The sequence below is a fragment of the Leptonychotes weddellii genome, chromosome 4 (assembly GCF_054177405.1).
Source record: "Leptonychotes weddellii isolate Sample4059 chromosome 4, ASM5417740v2, whole genome shotgun sequence".
Taxonomy (NCBI): Eukaryota; Metazoa; Chordata; class Mammalia; order Carnivora; family Phocidae; genus Leptonychotes; species Leptonychotes weddellii.
This window is the reverse complement of record NC_138372.1, coordinates 9,746,301-9,759,374: the sequence shown is the minus strand read 5'-3', so window position 1 is coordinate 9,759,374 and position 13,074 is coordinate 9,746,301. Positions and strand designations below refer to the sequence as shown.

The window sequence follows — 13,074 nt, the reverse complement described above, 5'->3', positions numbered from 1 at the left end:
GTAGGAGGGGCTTCAGCAGATGATTTTTTTTTTTAAATATTTTATTTATTTATTTGATAGAGAGAGACACAGCAAGAGAGGGAACACAAGCAGGGGGAGTGGGAGAGGGAGAAGCAGGCTTCCCGCTGAGCAGGGGGCCCGATGCGGGGCTCGATCCCAGGACCCTGGGACCATGACCCGAGCCGAAGGCAGACGCTTAACAAATGAGCCACCCAGGCACCACTGAATTCATTTAGATTTAATCTAATTACTTATACTGTTGGGTTTAAGTCCATCATCTTGCTATGTGTTTTCTATTTATCCTCTCTTCTTCTTTGTTCCTCTTTTGCTGAATTCTTTTTTTTTTAAAGATTTTATTTATTTATTTGACAGAGAGAGAGACAGCGAGAGAGGGAACACAAGCAGGGGGAGTGAGAGAGGGAGAAGCAGGCTTCCCACGGAGCAGGGAGCCCGATGCGGGGCTTGATCCCAGGACCCTGGGATCATGACCCGAGCCGAAGGCAGATGCTTAACGACTGAGCCACCTGGGCGCCCCCAACAGATGATTTTTGAACTGCGCTCAGTGGCTGAGATAAAAAGTGACAAAGCAATTCAAAAGCAAAAGAAATTCGCATCTCACCAGATGGGATGATTTTAACGAAATGGCATACGGACTGACACTTCATGGTTTGGGGAGGCAGAGAGGGAAAGATTCATCAGGGACAGCAAAGCAAGTGAGAAAAAGTACAGGGAGAGACATCTTACGGCTTATCGTTTGAGAACTGGAACAAAGGGAAATGAAATTGGTTATTGGCTGGTGGATTGATGGGCTTATTGTTTTTTTCCTATCACTTGTCCTTTTAGTCGTCCAATCATATATGTGTAAATGCATTAGTTAATACCAGAAATATTTATACGAGGCCCCAAGTAATCCCTGGCACAAAATGCTTACTCAACTAATGAATGAGCTTCTATTTCGTGCCTGCCAGGATGTGAAGCTGAGGGAACATGCTAGTGAATAAAATGGACATGCACATGGTCCTCGCCATCCCAGAGCCTATAATCTAGCAGCTTGTCCACAAATATTCATTTGTTCAGTACCTACCATGTGCCAGGCATAATGATTGGGAAGGACCTTTCTCATGGATTTATCCTTTTGCTTATTCTGCTCATTGGCAATCGGAGGGGATTGCTGCCTGCACTGGGTTCTTTCCGAGTGTGAGGAACCTTTGACTGCTTGTGGATGGTTTTGCTTTTCTACATAGTTAACTCGAGCATGAAGAAGGTGAGTGTGCCTTCCTTCAAGGAAGATTCTTAAAAAAACAAAAAATCACAGTAGATAAGCAACATCAAATTAGTTCATAGAAAGGCAATATTTGGGTTCTGGCTCAAAGAGCAAGATTTAAATATATTACAGGGCCACTCGTCAGTTTCTCATATAACATGCCACCAAACTGAAGTTTTATCAAGGTTTACTTTTATTTGCCTTGAAAGAGTTTTTTGAATCACAGGGCCATTCTGGAAAGCCAATCTCTGAGCAAAGAATGAAAATCTATCAGCCACGAAGCAGAGTAGATTCTGAAACCCTGGAGGGCACTCCTCTCAGCCCCCCTCTCCATGGTAGTCAACATCAGCATCATTGAAGAGAAAACCAAACCACACAGGTTCAGAAGGAAAGCCCTAACTAAACTCCCCTGACCCTTTTACCATGTGGATTGATGCTCCCAATCCTCTGAACCTGGTGGGAGGTGCGATTGGACCTTCCTTTCCAGGAGATCCAAGAGAAGGGGCCAGAATTGTTAGAACCTTACAAGGCAACAAACTCAAGAAAACACTGTAGGTCTCCAGGTCTCCAAATGCCCACGGGATTTGCCTGGGCCAAGGTAACCCAAGTGACTGGTGCTGCCAGCCAACACCTCCTCCAACTTCCTTCCATCTGACATTTATTAAGCAATTATGTGCTTCAGACATTGTGCTGGTGCTGGGGAGGTGGAGATGATCAAGATAGGATCCTCATCCTGGAGTAGCTCACTGGGGGAGAAAGGCAAAGCCAGCCATCCATCCACTCATCCACCCATCCATCCACCAACCCATCCATTCATCCATCCATCCACCACTCCTTCCATCCATCCATTCATCCTTCCTTCCTTCCTTCCATCCATCCTTCCATCCATCCCTCTAAAACTCAAGCACCGGTGGGCCCTGGACACAGTCAGGATGGATAAACCACCAGCTCCAGCATCCCGGGACAAGTGCTTGGCCAGTAGACAGGACCTCCACAGGAGCATAATGAAGGAAGTGAGGGGCATGATTCTGCCCCAGCCTCTTGGGGGGTGTGCACCCGTCAGAGAAGAATCTCCCAACACTAAGATCATTGTCCACAGAGCTCTCCCTCATTCCCCTCCACACAGAGGGTAGGATCCCCACCTCCAGCCACACCATGGAGGGCAAGTGTCAGTCATTCCCAAGGAAATGACAAAACTAAACTCCCAAATGCTCTGTTATTCCTAGACTTAGTAGCTGGAACCCCCAGAGTCTAGCAAAGGTAGAATCTTTCATTCTGCCAGGAGCCGGCAGGAAGGAGAGCTAAGGAAATTCCAAGCAAAGGAAGGAGAATGAGCAATGAACAGTGAGGAACAGCCTCGCGTGTGGCTCAGTGTCACAGCCCCAAAAAGTGTAATGTGCAAGTGCCAGCTGCCGGAGCAGAGAGGTCTGCGGGGCCCAGGCCAAGCCACTGAGGGGTTGGAAGAAGTAGGGTGGGGTGATCACATTCGTATTTTTGGGGGGGCACAGGGTAGGATGCAATTGGGGTGGCGCAGACTTTCGTGGGCGGTTGTAACCATCGAGAGGAGAGAAGCAAATGTGTGTAGTTGTGCAAGAGAGGCGAGAAGAAAAAGGGACTGGAGGAAGTAAGTGAAGGAGTTTGCATGGGACCGGATGTCAGGGGACACTTCAAACCCCACTCTTCCCCCAATAATTATCTGTGCATCAGGTGAGAGGCTTCTTGCCCGGGAATATGGTCTGTACACTTGGGATCGTAGCTCTCCAGCACAGCACAGTGTCTTTGGTGCTATTATTCATCACCCCACTAGTTAGTTCCCTGAGCTGTAAGGATTTCTGAAGCCATAGCTCCCTGGAGAGGGACCAATTTGCCTCCTGGGGGCTGCTGGGTATTCACCACAGCTCCAGCATGCCCAGCTTGGTTCTGATCGACGACAATGCAGTTCTGCATAGCAGATGGTCCCCTGCTTAATGCAGACGTGTTTAGGTGCCTCCTTCAGGAAAAGGCTGGTTTCTTTCTGCATTTTCACTGTGTGGCAAACCACCCAAGAGACCAGCATCCTACCTCCCCCTCTCTCAACCCAAGGGGCTCAGGATCACACTTCCTACAGCAGAAGTCCACAGGCTTACCCCAAATCCTGAGAATAAGACTCCTCCTGCTTGCAAAACCCCAAAGCAGATGCAAGCCCCCCTTCAGTGTGCACAGGGATCCCTTCCGGGGAAGCAGGGACACAGGTCAACACTTTGCGATTCTGAGGCTGAGGACACTCTGATATTTCTGCTCTTTTGAATGCCCCGTGCCTTTAGCTCAGCCAGTCTGGCCCCTTAATCCATTTAACTTCTTGATTTGAATGTCAGAGGACAGAAAATGAAGGGGGGTTGGGTGAAGATGCTGGAAGGTCTTCGAAGCCTCCTAAGGTGAGAAACAACATGCCCTACCTACTTCCTGAGCCAAGTCTGAGAAAGGTCCTTTAGTTTCCCTTCTATCCAAAGAGGAGGGAACACTCTGGATTTTGGAAGCATTCTGGGAACTCAACGGCTTTTAGAGGTGTTCTGTTACCAAAGGAGCATGAGAACATTCTCCCAGAGGGATGCAGGTGCACCAGAGAATGCCCCCTGCCTCTCGCTTTCACTTCCAACACCAGCACCTAATCATGCTAAGCCAGAGGAGTGATGGACAGAAGACATTCATTCAAATATTTTCTCACTTTGCACCACCCTGGACTTAAAATTTGTCCCAACAACTGAAACTATTTCTTACTTAGATCTGCATTTCCAGCATAGCATAGAGTGAAAAGAACCTGGGGCTTTTGAAGCTTAGAACGACTTAGTTTTGAACCTAGACTCTGCCCTCTACTTGCTGTGTGACCTTTGGCAGATTGCTTAACCTCTCTGGGAAGGTTTCTTTCTCTGTAAAGTGGATCCTCATCCCCTCTATTTTTATTAATGAAACTCAGGATGTAAGCCTGTTTGAGGGAAGAATGAGATCTCATTTATAAAGCACACAGTCCCTGGGGGTTTCAGTAAACGCCCTGAAAGTCACCTGCCCCACCTTCCTTCTCTTCTCCTAAAGCTCATTAGAAGCGCATAAAGCCTAAGCTCAATCCACACCAGTGGTCAGGAAGCCAGGGCGAAGCCTCTTTGCCGCCCTCAATGTACGGCCACAGGTTTATGATTTATTTGTTGATTAATTGGACCGTTGGAGACAATTCCATTTCAATTACCTTATTGGCATATGCCAAGATATACAAAGGCTGCTAATGTCAATACATTAAGACTGAGCGTACTGGGGTGGCAGCCAGGGCTCACAGCCCCGTTGTGTCATCGGGACCGCGGCCCAGGTAGCCTGGAAAACATTTCATCATGACTGCTTCCTCCTCTCTGCTCCTGGAGAGAGAAGGTTCCTGCATGCAATGGGCAGGCAAGGCTGAAACTGGGTTTAGGACCCTCACCCCCTCCCTGTCTCAGCCAGGGTTCTCCAACAGAGATCCGCGGGGGCCAGGCTGGGAGGAAAGTGGTCCTTTTATCACATTGGGCTGGGGTCCACGGGAGAGAAGGCTATATAGCCCCTGCTGGTCCCGTGCCAAGGACCAGAAATCATGCTGAACCCAGGATGGAAGGTCCTATTCTAGGATTCCAACCCCTGGTGGACATGTCTTAGATAATCCACTTCCCTTGAGTGCAAGCAGAACCTGTGAATGGGATGGCATTTTACTCCCACGGTAAGGGTGCAAGTGGTTAGCTGGCACTGACTTAAAGGAGAGTGTCCGGGTGGGCCTGACCTCATCAGGTGAGCCCCGAAAAGGGTCTGGGCCTTTCCTAAGCGTTGAGAAGCTTGACAGAGGCACTACAGAGGGGGCGTATGGCAGGGAACTGCGGGGCTGCATCCAGGAGCCGAGAGCAGGCCCTGGCAAACAGCCAGTAAGAGAACAGGGGCTTCAGTCCTACAGCTGCAAAGAACCGAATTCTGCCAATAACTGCATGAACTTGAAAGGAAGAGCACCAGGAGTTCCAGAAAGGCACGGAGCTCAGTGACCACCTGATTTCAGCCTCATGAGACCCAGAGCAGAGAACCCAGGTCAGCCGTGCCCAGGCTTCTAGCCTGCGGAGGCCGTGACATAGCGTCCATCATTTTAAGCCGCTAAGTTTGTAATAATTTGGAATCGCAGCAACAGTACACAAGGGAACTACACAGCTGCTTCCCCAACCCCTCTCTGCTTAGAGCCCTGCGGTTTCTGTGTCGGCTTCTCCCTGCATATCCGCACTGTTGTTCTTTTTCTAGACTCTGAATCTCTTTACTTCTCTGTGGACTCTATGGATGAGGCCAACCCCGTATCTCCCGAACGGATTCACTCATTCAAAAAATACCTGCTGAGTGGCAACTATGTGCCAAAGCTTGTTCTCAGTTCCAGCTATAAGCTTTCTTTGAAATCCAGTTCCAAAATCCGAGAGGGAGTCTGCTTGTCTCGGTCCAATTCATTGTGCAATGGCCAGGGTGAATGGCAAGGTCACGGTGAGCCAAGCATGGCTGCCCTGGCCTCGCCTGTGGATGATGCTGTAATTCTGGAAGGATGGGGTCATGATGGGTGGAGGACATTCTCCGAAGGGGCTTCTAGAGCAACGAGGAGCAAACATTTTCTATAAAGGGTACAGACAGCTGTAAATATTTGAGGCTTTAAGGGCCATATGGTCTCCGTCTAATTACTTAGCTCTGCCATTGTAGAGTGAAAGCAGCCTTAGACAATACGTAATCAAACAAGCACGGCTGTGTGTCGATAAAACTTTATTTACAAAAGCAGCCAGTGGGCTGCAGTTTGTTGACCTTTATTCTAGAGTTGTGGTGAAAGAGAAGTCCTTCCTTCCAAAGCGCCTGGTTTCTAGAGACTGGGAGGCAGGAAGTTAAGAGGCAGAGGTGGCCGCTTGGTGAAGCCCCTGGGCTACTTCATTAATTTTCTATTTCTGCTATAATGAGTCACCGTAAATGTGGATGCTTCGAATGACACAAACTTGTTATCTTCCAGATCCATACGTCAGATGTCGGAATGGGTCTCGTGGGCTAAAATCAAGGGGTCAGCAGAACTGTGTTCCTTCTGAAGGCTCCAGGGAGAATGTTTCTTTGTTTTTTCCAGCTTCTAGAAGTCGCCTGATCCCTTGGCTGGTGCCCCCATCCTCCATCTTCGAAGCGCTTCATTCCAACCTCTGCTTCTCCTCTCTGACACTGACCCTCGTGTCTCCCTCTTGGAAGGACTCCTGTGATTACCTCGGGTGCACCTGGAGAATCCAGGCTCCTCTTCCCAAAACACTTCTGCAGAGTCTGGTTTGCCATGCAAGGTAACATATCCAGAAGCTCCAGGATTAGGACATGGACAACTTTGCAGGCAGCATTATTCTGTCTTCCCCACCACAGGCTACCTGGAGTGTTTGACTACCTCTCAAGTGTTCTTTCTCCTGCCTGTGCTGCCCTAGAGTCTGTTCTCAATGTAGCAGCCAGATGCAGCCTTTTATAATCTAATGACATCACCTCAGCCCCCCCCCTGCTCAGCCCTCCAGGGACTTATCCCACTCAGAGCCCGAGTCCTTACTGTGACCTGTAAATAGGTGAACAGATTATTATTTTATTGTTCAGACAGGGAACTTTTCAGAGTAAAATGGGAAACCATTAATCACTGTGCTGGTATTTTGAGCTTCGGTGGGTATCGTTCTGGACAAACGGGACAGACCTTCACCCCATCGTGCTCCCCATTCTCTCTCTGACCACATGTCCTACCATGTTCCTGTCTGATCACCCCTCCACCACATGCCTCCTTGCATGCTGGGGCACCCTGAGGTCTCAGGGTCTCTGTGTTTTACTCCCGAGATCCACATGGATCCCCTTCAAGTCTCCGCTTAAATGTCCCCTCCTCCATGACACTCTCCCGGACCTCCCAGTTTCCAGTTGCAACATTTGCTCCCTACCATCCGTCTGGCCTGCAATATTCCATCTGCAGAATATTTACCGCCTTCGCGTCTACTCACAAATGTGCTTTAATGTACTCACATCCTTCTTTATCTGTTGTACTGTTGAATGCTTCCATAAGAAAACAGGCTCTTTGAAGTCAAGGATTTGGGTCTGCCTTGTTCTCAACATCCTCAGCCCTGATAGCAGCTGACACACAGTTGGTATTCAAGAAATATTTGTTGAATGAAGGAATGAATGAACGAAATGGGACTATGGCCATGTCTCCTCAAATTCTGTAGCCTAACCCTGTTCTGGAAATTGCATTTCAGACCATGTGAGCAAACATACTGCTCCTTCTCCCTTGATCATCCTGAGCTGAATGACTGTCTCATCTTCCCTTGTATAAAAAAGAACACGCCAGAGTCAGTGTTTCTCAAAGTGCGGTCAGGGGGCCACCTGCATCAACACCATTTGGGGAGCTTGTTAAAAATATGTGCTCAAGTCGGGGCGCCTGGGGTAGCTCAGTTGGTGAAGCATCCGACTCTTGATTTCAGCTCAGGTTCTGATCTCAGGTTCATGAGATCGAGTCCGGTGTCGGGGGGGGGGGTCCACACTCAGCAGGGAGTCTGCTGGAGATTGTCTCCCTCTGACCCTCCCCCCGACTCACATTCTCTAAATAAATAAATAAAGTCTTAAATACATATACATTTGTGCTCAAGTCTTTCCCCAGCTTTAATAGGCCTGGGGCCCAGGAATCTATAGTTTTAATTTTGAACAAGTGCTCCCCTATGACCCCATTCTTAGGCACACGGAAGTTTGAGAATCCTCACCATGACTCACAGGAAACATACACCCACCACCCCAACCGTCCAGAGCCTGTGTAGTTTCTGGCTGTATGCTGGCCTCATCTATTCGCTGGCAGTAATAAAGCCAAGGACAGCCGCCTGCAAATGAACAGATGGGCTTGGGATTCCCGCGGGCCCTTCGCGTCTCCAGACTGCGCTTCTACCCGATGGCCCACCACTTTTTTTTTTTTTTCTTCTGAGCGATCTCATCTACCTGCGCATTTCCCCCAAAAGCTTTTTTTTTTTTTAAAGATTTTATTTATTTATTTGAGAGAGAGAATGAGATAGAGAGAGAGCATGAGAGGGGGAAGGGTCAGAAGGAGAAGCAGACTCCCTGCTGAGCAGGGAGCCCGATGCGGAACTCGATCCCGGGACTCCAGGATCATGACCTGAGCCGAAGGCAGTCGCTTAACCAACTGAGCCACCCAGGCGCCCTCCCCCAAAAGCTTTTATTCTTCGAAGGCCACAGGTTGAGACCGTTGCCAGCGTCAAGCTCAAGCTCAGGCACAAAGCTTACAAACCACAAAGTGTCTGGGACAGTAAGTGGTTATTTCACAGCGAGCCCCTTTTACAATTTATAAAATCCAGAGCGAGAAAAGGAGCTTGCTCTTAAAAATCGTTGGCGTTTCTCCTTTCTGGTGCAAGAGTGGCTATTACCCGGTGTGTTGCTTTGGAAATCAGGGAACAGGTGGCGAGGATAATAGAGAATGTCTGATAAGTAGCTTGTACGTCTCCTGCTGCTTCTCCCTGTAGCCAGCCGTCTGATGTTTGGGTATTTGGATCTCAGTCTGGGGGACTGCCATGTGAAAATGGGTCATTAGGTGTGCTGGGGTTTGGCATGCTATCTCAGAGCCCAGCTGCTTGGAAACCTTCTACTCCCTGGGCCTTGAGGACGGTAGGTGGCCTCGGGGTCCAGCCCAAGCACCCCAGGTGGACAAACACTAGGGTGGGGCTGGTCGGGAGAAGAAGGAAGTCCTATTCCTCTCCTGTGTTGCCTTCAAAAATAAATGCCTCTTTGGAAACGATATGACCCATTCCACATTGTCAAAGCCGACAGGTGCATCTTCATACAGGCACACCTGCCACCTTTTTGGTGTTTCAGGCCTTGGGAACTGTCTGGCCTGCCTGGAGATTGGAGAACCAAGCCAAACCACAAGGAGTCGCGGATAGAAAGGGAAGGAGGAAGTAGTGGTGGGTCTAACATCAGACCGTGAGATGCTCTGGACACACAGCCAGGCCAGGTCTCCGGAAGGAGGGCGGGCGGGCATGCTCTAGAAGCCCCCACAATACACACAAGAAGAGGGGCCACTGGTGGCCAGCCACGAGCCATGCTTGTCCTCCACACCTCACACGCCCGTCACACCTAATGCAACAAGACGGGCCTTTGCTGTTCGAAGTGCGGTCCCTGGACCAGTTGCATCAGCATCCCCTGGGAGCCCGTTAGAAATGCAGGACCTCAGGCTCATCCCTAGACCAGATGAATCCTAACTGGCAGTTTAACAAGCTCCCTGAGTGGTTCCGGGGTACCCTAACACCCGAGCAGCACTGAGTTACGGGCTATTTTATCCTTATTCTAGGGGTGAGGAAGCTGAAGGAGGCCCAAGAGATTCATAAGGGATGAGGTTATCACTTGAACTCAGACACTCTGCCCATGATTTGGAAGTGTCCCCCCTTGAGGAGGGAATCCTTGCGTTGAGCCTTCAAACGGCAGGTGTACAGATGAAGGGCATTCTGGGCAGAGGGCACAGCCTGAGCCAGGGCAGGGAACAGAGAGCAGCCGGTACCAGCCAAGACCAGCTGGGACCAGCCAGGGCTTGGGCTGTGAAGTGAGCAAAGGGACGGTTCCACCTGGAGAGGCCCACAGGGGTCCGACCCCCAGCGAGGCTGCAAAACAGAGCTTCCATGGCTGAGGCTATTAATTCCCTTGACAACCCACCTGTAACATCAAACGGGCCATGGGAAGTCCCAGGGCCCCCAACCTTGGAGACGTCCTCCTTTTGTGGAACCTTCCAGAACTTCTGTGCACTCCTGCAAGGACCACGTGGACGTCTCACAAGGAGCCTCTACTCGATCTGGAGGCTCCTAGGCTCCACCCTGTGGCACGTGACTGCATTCCCAGTCATTAATCGACCTGCTGGAAAGGGGCTGCAGGGCCACAGCGGCTGGCAGATCTGAAAATCAATTTGGTGTCGGGGGCAGAGTGGGAAAACAACCTCTCTGGCTCCATTTTACTGAGTTAAAACTCAGGGTTGTATACAGGTATCCCCTGCTTTCCGAAAGCTCCCTTTGGGCCACTTCGCTTTTACAAAAGACCTACATCAGTATAGTAAAGTCTTTATTGGTAAAAGTGAAAATCCTCTTCGGATTTCTTTCCACTAACAGAAACAGGTACGAACACAGATCGTTGGTAAAAGCCACGCGGCCTAACGTGAGCTTTCCGAGCGCAGGGGATGCTCTTCGCTTTAGGCCATTTCAGCTTCCGAAAGGTTTCTTGGGAACGCTCTCCTTTTGGATAGCGGGGCAAAGCTGTGCTTGAAACACGGTTTTCTCTCCCTCGGCTAAACCTCTCCTCTTGCTCTCATCTTAGCGCCAAGCACAGGCTGCCTGGAACGCGCGCAGCTGCCGGGAACGCGCACAAACTGCCTGGAACGCGCGCAGAGGCCAGGAACGCGCGCAGCTGCCCGGAACACGCACAAGCCATTCCCAAGTCACTTGAACGGCTTCATTCCCCATGCCCGGTGCCCCCGGTAGCAAGTCCCTCTGGGGCCTAAAGTCAGAGCTGATGAAATCTGCAGCAAAGGACCCCAAGAAACACTCAGAAGGACAAGAGTTTAACACTCAGCCACTTATCTTCTCTGAAAGTGGTTTCTCAAGCCGTCTGGAGCTACGTTTCCCGAGGAGAGGGCCCTACTTGTATTCTCCAATCTCATGCGGTAACTTTTCCACTTGGTTGCTGAACACAGGGTGAGGAAAGAAGGTGTGCTTCCATTTCTCTGCGCATTCAGACAATATTTACGAGAAAATCTAATTTGCAAAGGATACTGGGAAGCCCCTGGTGTGCCTTCAGGCAGAAGTTGCCAGATTTTTTCAGTTTGTGGCACTCTTAGAGTCTCTCTAATTTTTTCATGGCACCTATAAGGCTAAAAGAAATCCCTAAAAGCTTTTTTTTTTTTAATTAAGCAGCTAGGGCCAAAACCTTTGTAAGTATTTATGGTCTAACAACTTCATAGCCAGTTGAAGAGAAAATGTACCTAGACTGAAAGGAAAAGCAATAGTTTTATACTGTTCTTAAATACTCACAAGTGTACGTATGCCATGTGTGTGCCTGCTGGGCCCTCCATAGCTCCTTCAACCTTGAACTCAGATTGAACACGACCACCCTCACTTCCCATAATGCGCTGATTTTGTTGGTATTTGCTTTTGATCAAAGGAACTGCCCAAACCCCAGCTTCACAAAGAAGTGATGTCATCAAAAGGAATGTAGCAAAATCTACTGTTGAAATAGTGACCTACCTTGAGCTAGTATTTTACTCAGTGTCGGACAGATGTTGCTATGTTTTCTTTGCAAACTGAAAATACCCCACAGCACCCCAGTGACTCCATTGGGGTACCTCCGGGTACCTCGGTGCACACTTTGGGAACCATGTCCATAGAGACTGCCAGTTAAGGATCTCTTACCATGTGCTTTGCATATAGGCTCTCACCGAATGCTCATTACCACCTCGTGAAATAAGTACTATTATCCTCTCCTTTTACAGAGGAAGAAACTGATGCCAAACAAGGTCAAGGCACTTGCCCAAGATCACCAGGCACGGCTGGGACTCACACTCAGGCCAGCTGGAGCCAGAGCCCATGCTCCTCACCTCCCCGACCCCCAGCACAGTCCAAGACCTGGGTTCAAGTCTAGACTGTACAACTCACCAGCTGTGTGTCTTTTTGTGAGTTTCTCAACCTCTCTGGTCCTTGAGTTCACATCTGCTCTTTGTATACCTCAGGCAGCTATTTTGCAAGTGGATGGTTTTTTATGACAAGGAATAAAGGATGTATGGAGAAGGCTCAGCACTAACCCACAAGCAAAACCTCCTAAGACGGGAGAGGGAGAGTGGGAGAAGGAGAGAGAGGCGGGAAGAGGAAAAACATGCCAAAGGCAGGCCCTGGAGCAAGACTTTCAGGACCACAGAGAAGGCACAGCACTTAGGACTGGACACCCCTGGCCTACGGCATGGCCTGGCTTGGGCATCTTGACCACTGGCCTGTAGCTGACAGTGCATTTTTTTAATGACCGAGTTCAAAATGGGAAAATGGGTACACTTGATGAAAGCTTTTAGTCATAATTGCTCAAAAATAATAATAATAAAAACCCACCAGCCTCTTTAATTACTAGGCAGTGCTGCTTTTCTTTTCATTAGGCATTTCTATTTGCTCATGATGGTATTGTAAAGTGTTTATCAATGCTAATGATGCAGTTCCCCAGAGCCCTATTTTGTCAAAGGAGCTGTAAGGGAAATTGTTAAGAAATAAATTTCCCATGCAACAGTACATCATAAAGGAAAGCGAAAGCATAAGAGCCAGGGCCTTCTCCCCGGCTAAGGGGCATGTCAGTTGCTGGGGTCTTGGAATCCAGCAGGCCTAAGCACCAGGTTCCCTGCTGTGCCCAAGCTGGCATCCGAGAGCCCCTTGCCCAAGTGGAAGAGACCGCCAACTTGGAGTGGGATGAAGATGAGATTGGAGATACCTGTGTCACAGTCCCAGCTCTGCCACTGACTGGTAGATCAGGAGGGAACATTCTCCCTGGGGCCTGAGACAGCCTCAGACCCACTGGGGTGAGTTCTCAGGAAGAGATGTTGGGTACTTGCCTGGGAAAATCTAAGGACCTCCCCTTCTGGATGCTTTCTTTATGGCTAAAGTTTTGCAGAACCCAGGCACTCGAGTTAGTGGCCCAAAGTGTGTATTTTGGCTTCAGAATTCCTGGGTTTGAGTCCTAGTTTTGCCCTTTCCTAGCTCCATGACCTGAGGCAGATCTCAGGAAGC

At 49.4% G+C, this 13,074-nt stretch overlaps 1 protein-coding gene and 1 pseudogene across 2 annotated transcripts in view; one reads left to right on the top strand and one right to left on the bottom strand.

Annotated features, from left to right (window-relative positions):
- KAZN (kazrin, periplakin interacting protein) overlaps positions 1-13,074 on the bottom strand; it is a 996,076-nt gene that overhangs the window by 308,758 nt on the left and 674,244 nt on the right. The gene's annotated exons all lie outside the window — the stretch shown is intronic.
- Positions 12,425-13,074, top strand: part of LOC102744383 (cell division cycle protein 20 homolog pseudogene) — a 329,973-nt pseudogene continuing 329,323 nt past the window's right edge. Inside the window, exon 1 of the transcript XR_014144688.1 lies at positions 12,425-12,436. The product of XR_014144688.1 is annotated as a cell division cycle protein 20 homolog pseudogene (transcript). The remainder of the gene's footprint in view (positions 12,437-13,074) is intronic.